Below are 18,605 nucleotides of genomic sequence, written 5' to 3' on the forward strand. Positions count from 1 at the left end.
TCCAGTCTGTTAAGCAGTTATTTTTCCCCCCAGCTATGTTTTGGAATCCAGAATCAAGAACAGGGAAATTTGGACTCAGCAATCAGTCCAAATGGGGGGTTTTGCCTAGCAGGAATGACCAAAGAAAATAAGGGCAAAAAAATTTGAGTATTATGAAGATTATTAAGAAGTTATAATGTGGAAGTTAAACAGGATAGAAGAAGAAGTAAAGAAAGGAAAGAACTGTAGATGTGGAGTGTAGTGGGCTGAATAATGCCCCCCAGCAAAAAAAAAAAAAAAAAAATTTAATATCCGTCTGGAATCTCAGAATGAGACCTTATTTGGAAATAAATCCTTACAGATGAGATCATGTTGGATTAGGGCAGGCCCCAATTCAGTAAATGGTGTCCTATTAAGATGAGAAAAAATACACAGAGAGAGAAAAGGTCATGTGATGACAGAGGCAGGAATTGGAGGCATACATCTACAAACCAAGGTGTACCAAGGATAACTGGCAACTCTCAGAAGCTACCACCACCCATCCGTAAGTTTGTTGTACTGTGGTGGCTTGCATATTGCTCTGATACTGGAAGCTATACCATGATATTTCAAATAACAGCAGAGTCACCCATGGTGGGCAGGTTTCAATGGTGCTTCCAGTCTAAGGGAGACTACGAAGAAAAGTCTGGTGATTTACTTCCGAAAATTAGCCAGTGAAAACATTATGGATCACAAGAGAACATTGACTTGTCTGCTTTGCACATGTCATCAGGAGGAATCACTTACTATAGGAGGATATTATGTCTGGTGAAGTAGAGGGCCAACAAGGGTGAGGGAGACCCTTAGTAAGATAGATTGGCACTGTAGCCACAGCTATGGATTCTAACATGCTGGTGATCATGTGCATGATGCAGGACTAGCCAACATTTCCTTCTGTTGTACATAAATTCGCCATGAGTTGGAGTCAACTCAATGGCAGCTATCTATCTATCTCTACCAGAAGCTAGGAAGAGGCAAGGAAAGATTTTTCCTCTAGAGCCTTCAGAGAGAGCATGAAACTGTGAGAAAATAAGAACCTGTTGTTTTAAGCCACTGAATTTGTGACACTTTGTTATGGGAGTCCTAGGAAACTAATACAGGGTTAAATCAAAAAAAACCAAACTGGTTGTCATCGAGTGGATTCCGACTCGTAGAGACCCTATAGGACAGAATAGAACTGCCCCATAGAGTTTCCAAGGAGCACCTGGTGGATTTGAACTGCCAACCTTTTGGTTAGCAGCCATAGCACTTAACCATTACGCCACCTAATACAGGAAGAAAGTAAATTATTCAGTGGATTGGAGGTCATACTGCAGCTGAATAGCAGGGGTAGTCTGGCAAGTTGAATACACAATTTGAAATAACAGGAGATTGTGAATGAAGATTGAAATTTTTAAGACAGTTTGAATATGAGGTGATAAGTCCTAGAGTATGACTGCGAAGCCAGTGGTGGAGGGTTGGGAGAAGAAGCCTACTGTATTTGTTAAAATTAGCTTTGGCTGTTTAGTACAGAGAATCCTAAAATACTAGTGGCTTAAATAAGTTAGAAATTTCTCTGTCTTATAAAAGAAGCTGAAGTTTAGGCAATCTAGGGAACACTTCTATCATGGTCTAAGGCTCTGATCTTACTGTATTAGATTCCTATTACTGCCTTAACAAACTACCAAAAGCTGAGTGTGTATAAGGATATAAATTCATTATCTTACAGTTATGTAGGTTAAAAGTCAAATACAGGTTTTAATGGGCTAAAATCAAGGTGTCAGCGGGGCTTTATTTCTTTCTTGCAGCTCTAGAGTAGAATTCATTTTCTTGTCTTTTCCATCTTCCAGAGGTTGCTGGCATTTCTTGGCTCCTGGCCCCTTTCCTCCATCTTCAATGCCAGCAATGATGAGCAGAGGGCTTTCTCTATCTCATCACTCTGACCTCTTCTTTTGCCTTCCTCTTCCATTTTAAGGATCCTTGTGATTTCAGTGAACCCACTCAAATAATCCAGGATAATCTCCCCATCTTAAGGTTCTTAATCACAAAGTCTTTCTGGCCATGTAAGGAAACATATACACAAGTTCTGGGGATTGGGATGTGGACTTTGTCGTGGGGCTATTAGTTTGCCTACCACACTTACCATTTTGTCAATATGATCATATTATTTCCAGTAGAAAAGTCACTTAAAATACAATATAATGGTTTTCACTTTAGGTTAGGATGTAGACAGTAGTGTTAGATCATTGCTTGTCTCTTAAAAAGTAAGAAAAATGGGATAAATTACAAAAGCAATAGGGTTAAAAGATACCATAGAACTGTGAAAACAATGCAGTTTAGAAGAGTTAAATTTCAGTAAGGGATATCTAGGTAACAAGAGATTGGGCACTATTTTCCACCTTAAAGTGCATCTCTGTAAATTCTTCATTTTGAGATCATTTCTAACTTAGAAATGATCATAAAGCCAAACGACCAAAATCATTGTCGTTGATTCTGACTCATAATCATAGCACATATAAAGACGTAATTCTGATTTTTTTAACTAAGTATTTTTGGGCAAATACTCGTTCCATGATCTTCATTTACATACCTTACTGAGTTAACCTTTTGTAACTGTATAACAATTTTCTTACTGATGGACATTAATTCACTTTCCAGTTTTTCGATATTATAAATCACTTGCAACCTACCCTAAGATTCTGCTTCAATAGGCTTCAGGTAAGGCACAGGAAATCTTCACTTTTAACAACTACTTCAATTGATTCTGAAGAATACTTAAATTTGAGAACCATGATTATTAACAATGCTACAATGAAAAATTTTGCATCTGAGATCTAATTTTATTTTATATTGGAATATATTACCTGGTATGGGATCTCGATGCAAAGCACTAACTGAAATTTTTTACATGGGCTTCTATTTCTTAACTACAAGGAAATAATTTATTTAACTTTTTATTATGGAAAATTTCAAACATAAACAAAAGTACAAAGAATTAGTATAACAAATTCTTCTATAATCATCACCCAACTTTGACCATTATCAACGTTTTGTAAATAAAATAAGCGAGTCTAATGGAGAAACTTCAGTATAACTATTGAGAAGAAGAAGAGAATCTTGTAGAAACAGATGGTGTCTTCTGCAAGAATTGCCACCTTTACATGCCATATTGAAGAATTGCAAATAAATCCCCCAGATAAATCACAATAGCAATTAATTCATCTGGAGACACTCTTTTCTCCCTTTCTTCCACTCAATTAGATAAGACAGTGCAGTATTTGGCAGTGTACCCTGCAAGTTAAAATTTTTTTGTCTTTACCTTTTTGATACAGAATTGCTATTTAGAAGTTGAATGGCACAGCCAAATCCTCAAAAATTGAAAGCAAATCTGCCTTTGTATATAAACTCCTTAATAATTTTAAATAATGTCTTGGGCTCATTTGGGAAATGTATTTTACCTTAAGGTTGTTTGTTACATAAATACTAGAAAGTTCTGTGTCACCTTCAATGATGATAGCCACACACAAATTATTTGTAAAGGTTATAATTACATAGATACATATAGTGGGAACACATCATAAACATATCAAAAACATATCTAATTGACATAAATTTGACTACATTTACTTGGAGGAGAGTGAAAAATAGTTTGTGAAATTCCTCTCACTAACTTCCTTACCCCCCACGTGTCTGTCAGTTTGTCGTAATGTGGGGGCTTGTGTGTTGCTATAATGCTGGATGCTATGCAACTGGTATTCAGATACCAGCAGGGTCAACCATGGAAGACAGGTTTCAGCTGAGCTTCCAGACTAAGACAGACTAGGAAGAAGGACCCAGCAGTCTACTTTTGAAAAGCATTAGCCAGTAAAAACCTTATGAATAGCAGCGGGACATTGCCTGAAATAGTGTTGGGAGATGAGCCTCCCAGGTTGGAAGGCACTCAAAAGATGACTGGGGAAGAGCTGCCTCCTCAAAGTAGAGTCAACCTTAATGATGTGGATGGAGTAAAGCTTTTGGGACCTTCTTTTGCTGATGTGGCAGGACTCAAGATGAGAAGAAACAGCTGCAAACATCCATTAATAATCAGAACCTGGAATGTACGAAGTATGAATCTAGGAAAATTGGAAAGCGTCAAAAATGAAATGGAACGCATAAACATCGATATCCTAGGCATTAGTGAGCTGAAATGGACTGGTATTGGCCATTTTGAATCAGACAATCATATAATCTACTATGCTGGGAATGACACCTCAAAGAGGAATGGTGTTGCATTCATCGTCAAAAAGAATGTTTCAAGATCTATTCTAAAGTACAACACTGTTAGTGATAGGATAATATCCATACACCTACAAGGAAGACCAGTTAATATGACTATTATTCAAATTTATGCACCAACCACTAGGGCCAAAGATGAAGAAATAGAAGATTTTTATCAGCTGCTGCAGTCTGAAATTGATCGAACATGCAATCAAGACGCGTTGATAATTACTGGCGATTGGAATGCGAAAGTTGGAAACAAAGAAGAAGGATCAGCAGTTGGAAAATATGGCCTTGGTCATAGAAACAATGCCAGAGATCGAATGACAGAATTTTGCAAGACCAATGACTTCTTCATTGCAAATACCTTCTTTCACCAACATAAACAGTGACTAAACACATGGACCTTGCCAAATGGAACACGCAGAAATCAAATTGACAACATCTGTGGAAAGAGACAATGGAAAACCTCTATATCATCAGTCAGAACAAGGCCAGGGGCCGACTGTGGAACAGGCCATCAATTGCTCATATGCAAGTTCTAGCTGAAACTGAAGAAAATCAGAGCAAGTCCACGAGAGCCAAAATACAACCTTGAGTATATCCCACCTGAATTTAGAGACCATCTCAAGAATAGATTTGACACGTTGAACACTAGTGACCGAAGACCAGATGAGTTGTGGAATGACATCAAGGACATCATCCATGAAGAAAGCAAGAGGTCACTGAAAAGACAGGGAAGAAAGAAAAGACCAAGATGGATATCAGAGGAGACTCTGAAGCTTGCTCTTGAGCATCGAGCAGCTAAAGCAAAAGGAAGAATTGATGAAGTAAAAGAACTGAACAGAAGATTTCAAAGGGCGCCTCGAAAAGACAAAGTAAAGTATTATAATGACATGTGCAAAGAGCTGGAGATGGAAAACCAAAAGGGAAGAACACGCTCGGCGTTTCTCAAGCTGAAAGAACTGAAGAAAAAATTCAAGCCTCGAGTTGCAATAGTGAAGGATTCTATGGGGAAAATATTAAACGAAGCAGGAAGCATCAAAAGAAGATGGAAGGAATACACAGAGTCATTATACCAAAAAGAATTAGTCGATATTCAACCATTTCAAGATGTGGCATATGATCAGGAACCAATGGTACTGAAGGAAGAAGTCCAAGCTGCTCTGAGGGCATTGGCGAAAAAGAAGACTCCAGGAATTGATGGAATATCAATTGAGACGTTTCAACAAACAGATGCAGCGCTGGAGGGGAGGTGCTCACTTGTCTATGCCAAGAAATATGGAAGACAGCTTTTATGCATAGTCCCAAGAAAGGTGATCTAACCGAACGTGGAAATTATAGAACAATATCATTAATATCACACTCAAGCCAAATTTCGCTGAAGATCATTCAAAAATGGCTGCAGCAGTATATCAACAGGGAACTGCCAGAAATTCAGGCCAGTTTCAGAAGAGGACGTGGAACCAGGGATATCATTTCTGATGTCAGATAGATCCTGGCTGAAAGCAGAGAATACCAGAAGGATGTTTACCTGTGTTTTATTGACTACACAAAGGCATTCAACTGCGTGGATCATAACAAACTATGGATAACACTGAGAAGAATAGGAATTCCAGGACACTTAATTGTGCTCACGAGGAACCTTTACATAGATCAAGAGGCAGTAGTTCGGATAGAACAAGGGGATACTGATTGGTTTAAAGTCAGGAAAGGTGTGCGTCAGAGTTGTATTCTTTTACCATACCTATTTAATCTGTATGCTGAATAAATAATCTGAGAAGCTGGACTATATGAAGAAGAACGGGGCATCAGGATTGGAGGAAGACTCACTAACAACCTGCGTTATGCAGATGACACAACCTTCCTTGCTGAAAGTGAAAAGGACTTGAAGCACTTACTAATGAAGATCAAAGACCACAGCCTTCAGTATGGATTGCACCTCAACATAAAGTACACAAAAATCCTCACAACTGGACCAATGAGCAACATCATGATAAACAGAGAAAAGATTGAAGTGTCAAGGATGTCATTTTACTTGGATCCACAATCCATAGCCATGGAAGCAGCAGTCAAGAAATCAAAAGACGCGTTGTATCGAGCAAATCTGCTGCAAAGGACCTCTTCAAAGTGTTGAAGAGCAAAGATGTCACCCTGAGGACTAAGGTGCACCTGACCCAAGCCATGGTATTTTCAATCACATTATATGCATGTGAAAGCTGGACACTGAATAAGGAAAACCGAAGAAGAGTTGACGCCTTTGAATTGTGGTGTTGGCGAAGAATATTGAATATACCATGGACTGCCAAAAGAAGGAACAAATCTGTCTTGGAGGAAGTGTGGCCAGAATGCTCCTTAAAGGCAAGGATGGTGAGACTGCGTCTTACATACTTTGGACATGTTGTCAAGGGGGATCAGTCCCTGGAGAAGAACATCATGGTTGGCAGAGTACAGGTTCAACAGAAAAGAGGAAGACCCTGAGGGAGGTGGATTGACACAGTGGCTGCAACAATGAGTTCAAGCATAACAACGATTGTAAGGATGGCACAGGACCGGGCAGTGTTTCGTTCTGTTGTACATAGGGTCGCTATGAGTTGAAACCGACTCGATGGCACCTAACAACAACAACAACAATTAAACAGTAAAGGGACAATAATAACTAAGGCAATGTTGATAAAAGACATGGAAGAAGGGACATGGTTCACTACATAATTGCTATTTAAAGTCTTAGTAATTAAGATGGTGGGAGTAATGTGTTTAAGAAGTGCTATTTTAGATTTAATTGTTAAATATAAAAACCTTTGTAGCTTTCCGATGTTTTTATCACGTTAAGGAAGCATTCTTACATTAAGTTGTGTAAAAGTTTATTATTATTATTATAAATAGATGTTTTAGCAAATGCCCTTTCAATATCTCAAGAGATGATCATATGGCTTTTTTTCTTTACCTAACGAAATAAAATGTATTATATTGAATAGTTTCTTGCACTGAAACATCTTTTCAGTTCTGGAATGAGCTCTACTTGGCTGTAGTATATGGGTTTTTTTTTTAACATGCAGCTGAATTTAATTAGTTAATATTATATTTGGCATTTGTAAACCTACATTCACAAGTAAGACTGATCTATAGCTTTTTTTTTTTTTTTTTGTATTTTAGCATTAAGGTAGTCTGGCTTTAAAAATCTATTTGGAAGCTTGAACTTCACCTTTGTTTTTTGGAATGGTTTAAACAGGATGCAAATAATCTAGAAGGCTTGATAGCATTCATTAGAAAAATCTCTGGGCCTATGGCCATTTTCCTTTTGGGTGGTACAGCTTTAACAACTTTTTATGTTGATTACAATCGCAACTGCCCGTTCAGGGTTTCTACTTCATCTGGAGTTTTTTTGATAATATAAATACTATCATTTAAATGTAGAGAATTTTTCAAGATTTTTTGCCAAGCGTTTTATACATTATTAAAAAAAAAAAAAAAAACTCCTTGTATAAGGTTTGGGTAGGGGAGAAAAAAAATGCCCGTTTAGGTCACTGGTAAGGACCTTAGGTCTCTGAATTTGGGGACAGAGCAAGGTTATAATGGAACACCTCTTTTTAATTCTTAGCAGAAAGATTTTTTCGTGAAGTGAATTGAGAGTGTCTCAGAAGATAAAGTCTGTTGCGTTTTCTCTGTCTAGCTGAGGGAGATACAGAGAAACATCAGATCTAACCCTGTCTCTAAAAGAGCTCCCATTCTGATTACAATTTTCTTGTATAACAAAGACCACAGTGCAAAAGCACCCAATGACTGAGTAGCGTGTATTAGAACAGAGAGTGCTTACAAGGAGTCTTTTCTTCACTATTTTTATTTTTATCATGGCCACATATCAGCCACATCAGGCCATTCAGTCCTCTGGTTAATTCTGGTACATTCAACTCTGTTTCAGGAGGTTCAGTTAATTTTCATCTCTCTGCACATCTGCGACACACATCTTGATACCCCTCTGCCCCTTCACCCTATACCATCTTCATGCTGCCATCAACATCAAAAATGTGTGGGTTTCAAATGCCTAGGTCTAAATGCCTCAAAAGAATTTTGTTTCTGCTCATGAAGAATAGCACTAAAGCTGCTGCCAGCTTTAAACTATTGCCTGGCCCCTAAGTTTGGGAACATTCACACTCGGATCAGTATGATATAGGATGCTCAGCAGCCAGAAGCGTGGGCATTTTGGGAGGCTGGCATCTGAGGGCTGGGATCTAAGGTAAAACAAAAACAAAAAGCAAACCGGTTTCTGTTGAGTTGATTCTGAATCATAGCAAACTTTATAGGACAGAGTAGTACTTTTCCATAGGATTTCTAAGACTATAATCTTTATGGAAGCAGACTGCCACATCTTACTTCCATGGAGCAACTGGTGGGTTCAAACCACTGACCTTTTGGTTAGCAGTCAAGTGCCTAACCACTGCACCACCAGGGTTCCTTGGATCTAATGCAGTCCTCCCTTCTTTTTCCATCAACTTCACTTCTTCTCTCTCCATTTCTTTTGCAAAGAATTACAGATCCCTTAATGCAAACCACCTGATGGGGGAGCTTATGGGGGCAGGGGGAAGGGAGCAAGGGAGAGAGAAGAGAAAGAGATGACAGAGATAGCACTAAAGAGGGAGAAATAGAGAGAGAGAGAGAAGATAATATGCATGAGATTTTTTTTTGTCTCTGAGTGAAAAAAAAGTATGTTTTCCAAATTTTTATAGCTTTTGAGCTTAAGAACAGAGCAAAGAGAAGGATACTTTTGAAAACCATGGGGAAAGTTGCAAAGCAGAACTGCTAGGAAACAGCAATTGTGAGGGGAAAGTTCAAGGGCCATCTGTGTGTCACCGGTGTCCCCTGGAAGCCCTAGGAGGGGCTGGGGGAAGATGGCATCCTGAGGGAGTTTATTTTATGCTGAGTCTAAAAATGCTAGGGAGAGAACCCTGGGGACCATGTTTCATCACACAGCTTTAGGGGCCTTGCAGTCTGCTGGCTGAGGGCCACCAGGAGGTGAAAGGCCAGAGAACAACTGTGACTGCTCTGTCCTTTGCCTGGTGTGTTTGGGTATTACAGCAACTTTATTTTTGGAAACAGTAACAGAAGTGGAAGAGGCTTTGCCTATGGGACCCTCATTTTTGCCTTCAGTACAAATAGAAGTCAGACAGAAAATTGGTCAGTGGCCATCTAGGAGGACATAGCTAAGATGGATAGAGCCAAACGTGAATCTTGAGGGGTTAGTGTGTAAAGGTAGACATGGGCAACACCACATGCCTGGGGGAAAAATATGTCCCAAACTCTCCATGTTGACAGAAGGGAAAGAAAAGCAACATTCTAAGTCAAGAAACTTGTTGACTAACTTAAAAAAATAGCCAACTGGCTGTGCTTCCTCCATTGTCCATTTGTGAGGAATGGGGACTGAAAGACCAGGACTAGCATTGCCAAAGAGTTATGTGGGATTACAAGGAATTACACATATGTTTTCCTTTTGAGATTTCAGTGGAGAACTCATTATCATACTCCAGATCCTCACCTGAGTATGCTGAGAGTGGAACCTCTAAGGATAATAGACTTTGATCTGGTGGTGAAGATAGGAAGGTAGGTGGTGAAGGTATTTGGTGAAGGTAGGAAGATCAATGGGATCTCATTTTGAGATCTATAAAGTAGGACAAAGAGTATTACCTAACACAGGAGCAGAAACGGTTTTAGCTATCACCAGGTAAGAAATAAATTTTGGAGGTGAGAATATTATCCAAGGTTACACAGGAGGTTAGTGGTACAGATGAGAATGCAGCCAGGTCTTCTTATTCTTGGTTTAGTGGTCCTCTAATTGTATCATACAGCTTCTAAATAGTCTGCAGACTTCAACACATTTATTGGGCATCTTCTATGTGCTTAGTGCTGTTGTGGGTAATTTGGGGAAGGCAGGAATATAATAGGTCATCCTTTTGTAATCCTTACAACTTATAAAGCACTAACAATACATTTTTTGTTGTAGGTTCGGTTGAGTTGATTCCGACTCATGGTGACCCCGTGTGTTACAGAGTAGACCAGCTCCATGGGGTTTTCATGGCTGTAATTGTAATGGAAGCAGCTCTCTAGGCCTTTTCTTCTGTGGTAGTGCTGGGTAGGTTTGAATCATCAACCCTCAGGTTAGCAGGCAAGTGCAAATTGTCTGTGCTACCTAGGGACTTTTGAACATATATTAGTTTATTTAAATTTAAACAAGCCTGATGAGTAGATATCCTCAGTGTGTAAGTGAGAAAACCAAATATTAAAAGATAAGTGACTTTTTGAAAGGAATGAAGTACATGGCAAAGCTACAACTCAAACTCAGATACTTGACCTCAAAAAATTTTAATATACTAGAGAGATAAAGAAAACCCTGTGGTTAAGAGCTAGTGGTTAAGAGCTACAGCTGCTAACAAAAAGATCAGTAGCTCAAATCCACCAGGTGCTCCTTGGAAACTGTATGCGGCAGTTCTACTCTGTCCTATAGGGCCGCTATGAGTCGGAATGACTCAATGACAACAGGTTTTGAAAGATAAAGAATAAATATATGAAACAATTAGTAAATCAGACGTCACAGCACTATATGTTAATTTAATTCATTTTTTGCATTATTTAATGAGTTCCATCTATTTAAGATGCTTCTGAGTGGAGATGCCCAACAGACAGTAGAATCTGGGAAGAGGGAATAAAAGATTTGGGACTCATTAGCATGTAGATGGCAACAAAAATCATAGGAGTGAACGTGTTTGAGATTGGCCCTTTCACCAAATAATACCATTTTATTAACAGTACACAAGAAAAAAAGAAGAGAGAGTGAAACTCTTGGAATTACGAGAGCTGCAAGCATAGGCTACATTATTAAGAGCCATAATTCATGAAACAAAAATATCCTGAGAAATTGGGTCTTCACCAAGTTCTCTGTGCTCTGGTTGGTCAAAACCTGAAATTCTCCCAGACCGGGGTGAGCTCTGGGAATTATTGAGCCTACAACTTTCTGGTAGTTGTTCTTTGCCTACCTTCATGGTGTCTTACCCTACTGATTCAGCTTAGCATTCAGGAAAAGTTTAAGGAAAGTCCTGTGCAGATTTCTGGAGCTTTTTCTATGTGTGATTTCTTCCTCTGCAGTTCTCTGCCCCTCACATTCCAGCTGCCTCAGCTTCACTGTATTCTAATCTCTTTCTCCTCAGTTCAGCAAGGTCACCATGTTCTGCTTGGTTTTCCCCTCCTTGTGCTTCAGGAAAGTGTCTCCAGGCAAAAAGCCAGGGTGCTCATTGATTTCATTTAATTTCTTTCCCTTTTCTCAGGGAACAGTACTCAGCTGCCAATTGTCCAATGTCTGAAAAGAGTTCTTTTGTATATTTTATCCAGTTTTCTAGTTGTTTGTGGTGTGAGGGAAATTTCACTACCAATTAAGCTTTTATCATGGCTGAAGCTTAAGTCTTTTCATTTACTTTTGAAGAACTGAAAATCTGCTATGAATATAGAGGTGACACTACTCAGCATTTTAAAATTTAAACATGTATGGAACAAATATCTAGAAACACACTACCTACCTAAACTAATAAAAACCGAGATTGAAAAACATGAACAGACCTGTAACAAAAGAAGAAATTGAAGGGGTCATAAAAAATAGACCCGCCCCCCCTCCCCCCCCAAAAAAAGCTCTGGCCTGAACGGCTTCATTGGAGGATTCTACCAAACATGCAGAAAAGAGCTGACACCAATTCTACTCGAGCTATTCCAGAACATAGAAAAGGATGGAATAACACAAATTCATTCTATGAAACAAGCATAACCCTGGTACCAAAGCCAGCTAAAGACACCATTAAAAAAGAAAATTATAAACCAATATCCCTCATGAATAAAGATGTAAAACTTCTCAACAAAATCCTAGCCAATAAAACCCAATACCATATCAAAAAAGTAATACATCATGACCAAGTGGGATTCATACCTGGTATGCAATGATGGTTCAATATTAGAAAATCAATCAACATAATCTACCACATAAATAAAACAAAGGAAAAGAACCACCTCATCATGTCAATCAATGCAGAAAAGGCATTTGATAAAATCCAACACCAACTTCTGATAAAAACTCTCAGCAAAATAGGAATAGAATGGAAATTCCGCTACATAATTAAGGGAATATATACAAAACCAATAGCCAACATTATTCTCAATGGAGAGAGACTGAAACAACCCCCTTGAGAAGGGAAACCAGACAAGGTTGCCCTTTCTCACCACTCTTACTGAATATTTTACTGGAAGTCCTAGCCAGAAAAACAAGGCAAGAAAGAAAAATAAAAGGCATCCAAATTGGTAAGGAAGAAATAAAATTATCCTTATTTACAGATGATACGATCCTATACATAGAAAATCCCAGAAATTCTACAAGAAAGCTACTGAAACTAATAGAAATATTTAGCAAAGTGGGAGGTACAAGACTGACATACAAAAATCAGTTGGATTCCTGTACACAAATAAAGAGAACTCCAAAAAGGGCATCAGTACAACAATACCATTTACATTAGCCCCCCAAAGATAAAATACTTAGGAATAAACCTAACCAGGGGTGTAAAGAAATATAAGGAAAACTACAAAACACTACTGCAAGAAACCAAAAGAGGCCTACATAAATGGAAGACTATACCATGCTCATGGATAGAAAGACTTAACATTGTGAAAATGTCAATACTCCTCAAACCAATCTATAGATATAATGCAATTCCATTCCAAATTCCAACAGCATTCTTTAAAGAGATGGAAAAACTAATAAGCAATTTTACATGGAAAGGAAAGAGAGCCCAGATAAGCAAAGCACTACTGAAGAAGAAGAACAAAGTAGGAGGCCTCACACTTCCCAACCTCAAAACCTGGTATACAGCCATGGTAGGCAAAACAGCCTGGTACTAGTACAAAAGACACATAGACCAATGGAACAGAACTGAGAATCCAGAAGTAAATCCACCCACCTATGGACAGCTGATCTTTGACAAAGGGCCAAAATCCATCAAATGAGGAAGTTAGAGTCTCTTTAACAAAGGGTCCTGGCAAAACTGGATATCCATTTGCAGAAAAATGAAACCGAATCCATACTTCACACCATATACAAAAACTAAAATATGGATCAAAGACCTAAATATAAAACCTAAAGCTATAAAAATCATGGAAGAAAAAATAGCAGCAAACCCAGGGGCCCTAATTTATGGCATAATTAGACTATCGACATAACTAAAAGTGCACAAACAGCAGAAGATAAACTAGATGACTGGGTACTCTTAAAAATTAAACACTTAAGTGCATCAAAAGACTTCTCCAAAAGAGTAAAAAAGAGAACCTACTGACTGGGAAAAATTTTTTTTGGCAACAGCATCTCAGGGGACTAGTCTCTAAGATGCATAGGAAATTTCAGCACTTCAACAACAAAAAGGCAAACAATGCAATTAAAAAATGGGCAAAGGACATGAACGGACACTTCATCAAAGAATATATCCAGGTAGCCAACAAATACATGAAGAGATACTCGTGATCATTAGCCATTTGAGAGATATAAATCAAAAAAACAATGAGATATCTCATCCCAGCAGTAATGGCAGTGATTAAAAAAAAAACAACAAAAAAACTAGAAAAGAAGAAATCCAGGTGAGGGTATGGGGAGATTGGAACTCATGCACTACTGGTGGGATTGTAAAATGGTCCAACCATTGTGGAAAACAGTATGGTGCTTCCTTAAACAGTTGGAAATGGAAATACCATATGATCCAGCAACCCCGCTACTAGGTATATATCTTAGAGAAATAACAGCTATCACATTAATAGACACATGCACACTCATGTTCATTGCAGCACTGTTCACAATAGGAAAAAGATGAAAACAACCTAAGTGCCCTTCAACAGATGGCTGGAGAAACAAAGTATGGTATATATACACAATGTAATACTATGCAACGTAAAGAATAATGATGAATCCATGGAACATCTCACAATATTGATAGCCCGGAAGACATTATGCTGAGTCAAATAAGCCAGTCACAAAACCACAAATATCGTATGATATCACTATTATAAAAAGTCAAGAAAAGGTTTACACACAGAAAGAAACATTCTTTGATGTTTACAAGGGATGGGAGGGGGAAGGAGGGAAAGTTACTAACTAGACAAAAAACACGTATTAATTTGGGTGAAAAGAAAGGCAATACACAAGTGTGATGTCAGCACAAAAAGACCAAGACAAAAGAAGACACTGAGAGGTATGCAAAGAGTAAAAGACAACAACGATAAATACTATTACATATACAATCCTGCAATAACAGTAATAACAATAATTTATGAATACATAGGTAGATACGTAAGCTGAACAGGTGTTGGATGGCACATGGGAGTACACCCACAAGCATATCTAGGTTTGGCAGATAATATGTCTACATATGTATTTGTGTGTGCTGCAAGATATTCATGTACATAGTAGAGCACACAGGGGACAAAGTTATGAAAACACCTTAGCTGTAGCCGAACACCTTGAGGAACTAAGTCACTGGGCTTGAAGGCTTAGAAACATAGTCTCAGGGGACATCTAGGTCAGTGGGTAGAACATAGTCCACAAAGACAATGTTCTACACCTTACTTCGGTGATTAGCAACTGGGGTCTTAAAAGCATGTTAGTAGTCATCTAAGATAAAACTATTGGTCTCTTCCTGTCCAGAGGAAAGAAGAGTGAAGAAAATTGAAGACTCAAGGAAACAATTAGTTCAAAGGACTAATGGACCGCATGGACCACAGCCTCCGCTAGTATGAGACAAGAAGAACTAGATGGTGCCTGGCTACCACTACCACCACTCTGATCGGGATCACAATAGAGTGGGAGAAAAATGTAGAAGAAAATTCATATTCATTGAAAAGACCAGACTTACTGTCTGATAGATACTGGTAGAACCACTGAGACTATGGCCCTTCAAAACCTGGAGCTGAGCCCACTCCCAGAGATCACCTTTCAGCCAAACGATAGAAAGGCCTATAAAGTGAACAATAATACCCATAAGGCATGTGCTCAGAGCAGTCGACCATACAAGACTAAAAGGGTAGCATTTGCTCAAAAACAAAGTTCAGAAGGCAGGAAGGGGCAGGAAAGATGGGTGAATGGAAATGGGGAACACCGGGAGGAAGTGGGTAGAGTGCGGTCACATTGAGGGGATTGCAACTAATGTCACAAAACAAAATTTGTATAAGTTGTTGAACGGGAAACCAGTTTACTTTGCAAACTTTCACCCAAACCACAATAAAATGTTAATAATAATAATATGTGTATGTTAAAAATTAAGTATAAAAAATAACCATCTCAAAAATAAAAATATGAAATAAAACTTCTAACCTACTAGAGCATGAGAGACAGTGGAAAAAGAAACTTGGTAATTTCAATAGTAGATGGGAAAGGAGAAAAAAAAATGAAGCAAAGTGTATGAGGATTCCAGTGCCAAGAATGGATGTCTCCAGAAGCAACAGATGGGACTGTTTACTCCTGACAATAAAGAGATGATTGAGGCATTTGGAAAAGACCTCAAAATAAATACTGGATGCTTTAGATTCTTAAAGCACCAAAGGAGGAACTAACGTCCGTGGAAGAATTAGAATTTATGAAACATTAAAAGCAGGCATTAAAAGCCATTGGAAAACTAGAATTGAAATTTTAAAAAAATTAGAAAAATAATAGAATGGATATACTGAAGATAGAAGAGTTTCGTGGAAGATAGAACTGTGAAAATCCACCAGGGTATAGCACAGAAGAATAAAGAGGTGGACAATTATAAATTAATGTAGTCCTACCAAACACCTTCAAAATATACAAAACACAATATGACATCACTATAAACAAAACTTGACCAAAAAGGGTGTCGGAGAGGGAGATTTTAGCATACTCTTCAGAAACCACTGTGATCAAAAATATAAGAACAGAGAATTCTGGAATAATATGATTTTCAAGCTTAATCTAGCAAATACATTTAGAATCTTGGATACGACAATAGACTAGATATACTCTTTTCAAGCACACAGTGGAATATGTACTAAAATTGACCATGTGTGTGCCGCAAAACAAAGCTCAAACTATTTGCCATCACTCAGAGAACAGTTTTTGATTAAGATGTAAAAATATTAAAAATCAGTTACCAAAAGTTATTAAAGCTCCTACTATACATCTGGAAACTAAAATATTCACTTCTAAATGCTTCATGGATTAAAGAGGACATCATGATTAAAATTGTTGTGTTTGGAATTAAACAATGGAACGTATCATAGACAATTATTTCCAAACCTTCAATAAACAGTTAATCTGATCTTATATAAGCAGTTCCCAGAAAACAGAAAAGAAAGGAGAAAAACTATCCATCATATTTTATGAGGTTATTTGTATCTTGATTACAAAATTGAATAAGAGCAGCATAATAAAAGCAATTCATTGGTTCATCTCACTCATGAGCATAGATGCAAAATCCTAAATACAATGTTCACAAACCAAATTCAAAAATATATTTTGAATAAGAGCATGACCATTTTATTATAGTAATATATGGATATTTCAATACTGCAATAAAGCTACCAAAGCAATTCATCACAACAGATATAAAAATATGATACTGTCTATATATCCTGAAAAAAATACATGATCAAATTCAACATCTGTTCGAGTTGAACATGGTTAGAAATCTAGGAACTCAACAGATGTTCCTTAACCTAATTAAGAGTACATAGAGAAAGCCTAATACAAACCCATACATATTGGTCAAATTTTACAAGCATTTCCCTTAAAGTCAAGAATAAGACAAGGATGCTTGCTATCACTTCTATTACAGTATGAAAATTCTACCTAATGTAATCAGACAATAAGGAATAGAAAGAGGCAACATAATCATAATTTACAAGCATAATAGGTAAAATTAAAAGGTATATAACAGACTATGGGGAGATATTTAGTTTCCATATAACTAAGAAATATTAGTACCCAAAATGTATAAAGAATTCAAAGAAATCAACAAAAAAATTATTGAATGAACAATGAATCAGGTTATTCACAGAAGAGGAAAAACAGAAGAACAATAAACAGAAAATATGTTCAAATTCATCAGTAATTTAGCTGCCATTGAGTCAGCCACTGATTCATAGTAACCCCGTGCACAACTGAATGAATCGTGGCCTGGTCCTGCACCATCCCCATGACCAACTGGGGATCCGATGCTGTGATAGGGCTTTCACTGGCTCATTATCAGAAGTAGATTGCCAGGCATTCCTTCCTAGGCTGTCTTAAAAACTGGAAGCTCAGCTGACACCTGTTCAGCATCATAGCAACATTCAGGTCTCCATGAACAGACAGGTGGTGGCTACGCCTAAGGTACATTGACTGGAAATTGAGCCTGGGTCTCCTGCATAGAAGGCAAGAATTCTACCACTGAATCACCAATGCTCCCATCAGTAATTACAGTACAACAATATTGAGATACTCTTTTTCCATCATATTGGAAAAAATTAAGAAGCCCGAAAATATTTATTGAAGTCAGAGGGCAGAGTGTAATTGATGCAGGTACTTGGAGAAGTTTTGGTAACATGGAAGAAATTGAAAATGCATATTTCTATGATTCAGCAATTCTATTTTTAGATATATGCCCACGAGGAACACACATGTATATAGAAATATACAGTAACTATAACTGAAGCAGTGTTTTTATTCAAAAAGTTGGAAACAATTTTCATGCTCATCGATGGGAAAGATATACACTTACTAACAGGTGTTAAAATAGATTAAATCTTCTCACCCCAACTTGGGTTGATCACAGCAATGCCATTTTATCAATCAGTATTTGGTTGCAGGAAATAGGAACCACTCTGCCCATTCTAAGTAGAAAGAGAAAATAGGTTCTTACAAAATTGTTGGAAGGGCTAAAGGAGTAGGTTCTTAATGGGGCTGCAGGAATGGCTTTTCTGAACAACACTGAAGAACCGTTGCTCAGTGGATCTGCTGCCTCTAAGACAATCAGAAAGATCAGGGTGGAGAAGACTTTCCTGAAAATACCAACTTCAGAAATCCCACCTTAGCTATGATCCAGGGATCAGGAAGCTCCCACTACATCTGTTGACTCTAGAGCTACACTGAGCCTACAAGATCTGCACTGGTAAGGCAGGAGTGTCACATGGCATCAACATTCATAAGAATAATGTTAGTGCTGGAAAATAAACACCTCCAAGGCTTAGCTTGCCAGCAGAAACAACGGAGGCAGCAGAAAGCCTCATTGCTACCTTCCAAATGTCATGAGTGCTTCCATTTGGCAGAACCAACCTCACAGCTAGAA

This window comes from Loxodonta africana, chromosome 12, assembly GCF_030014295.1.
Source record: "Loxodonta africana isolate mLoxAfr1 chromosome 12, mLoxAfr1.hap2, whole genome shotgun sequence".
NCBI lineage: Eukaryota > Metazoa > Chordata > Mammalia > Proboscidea > Elephantidae > Loxodonta > Loxodonta africana.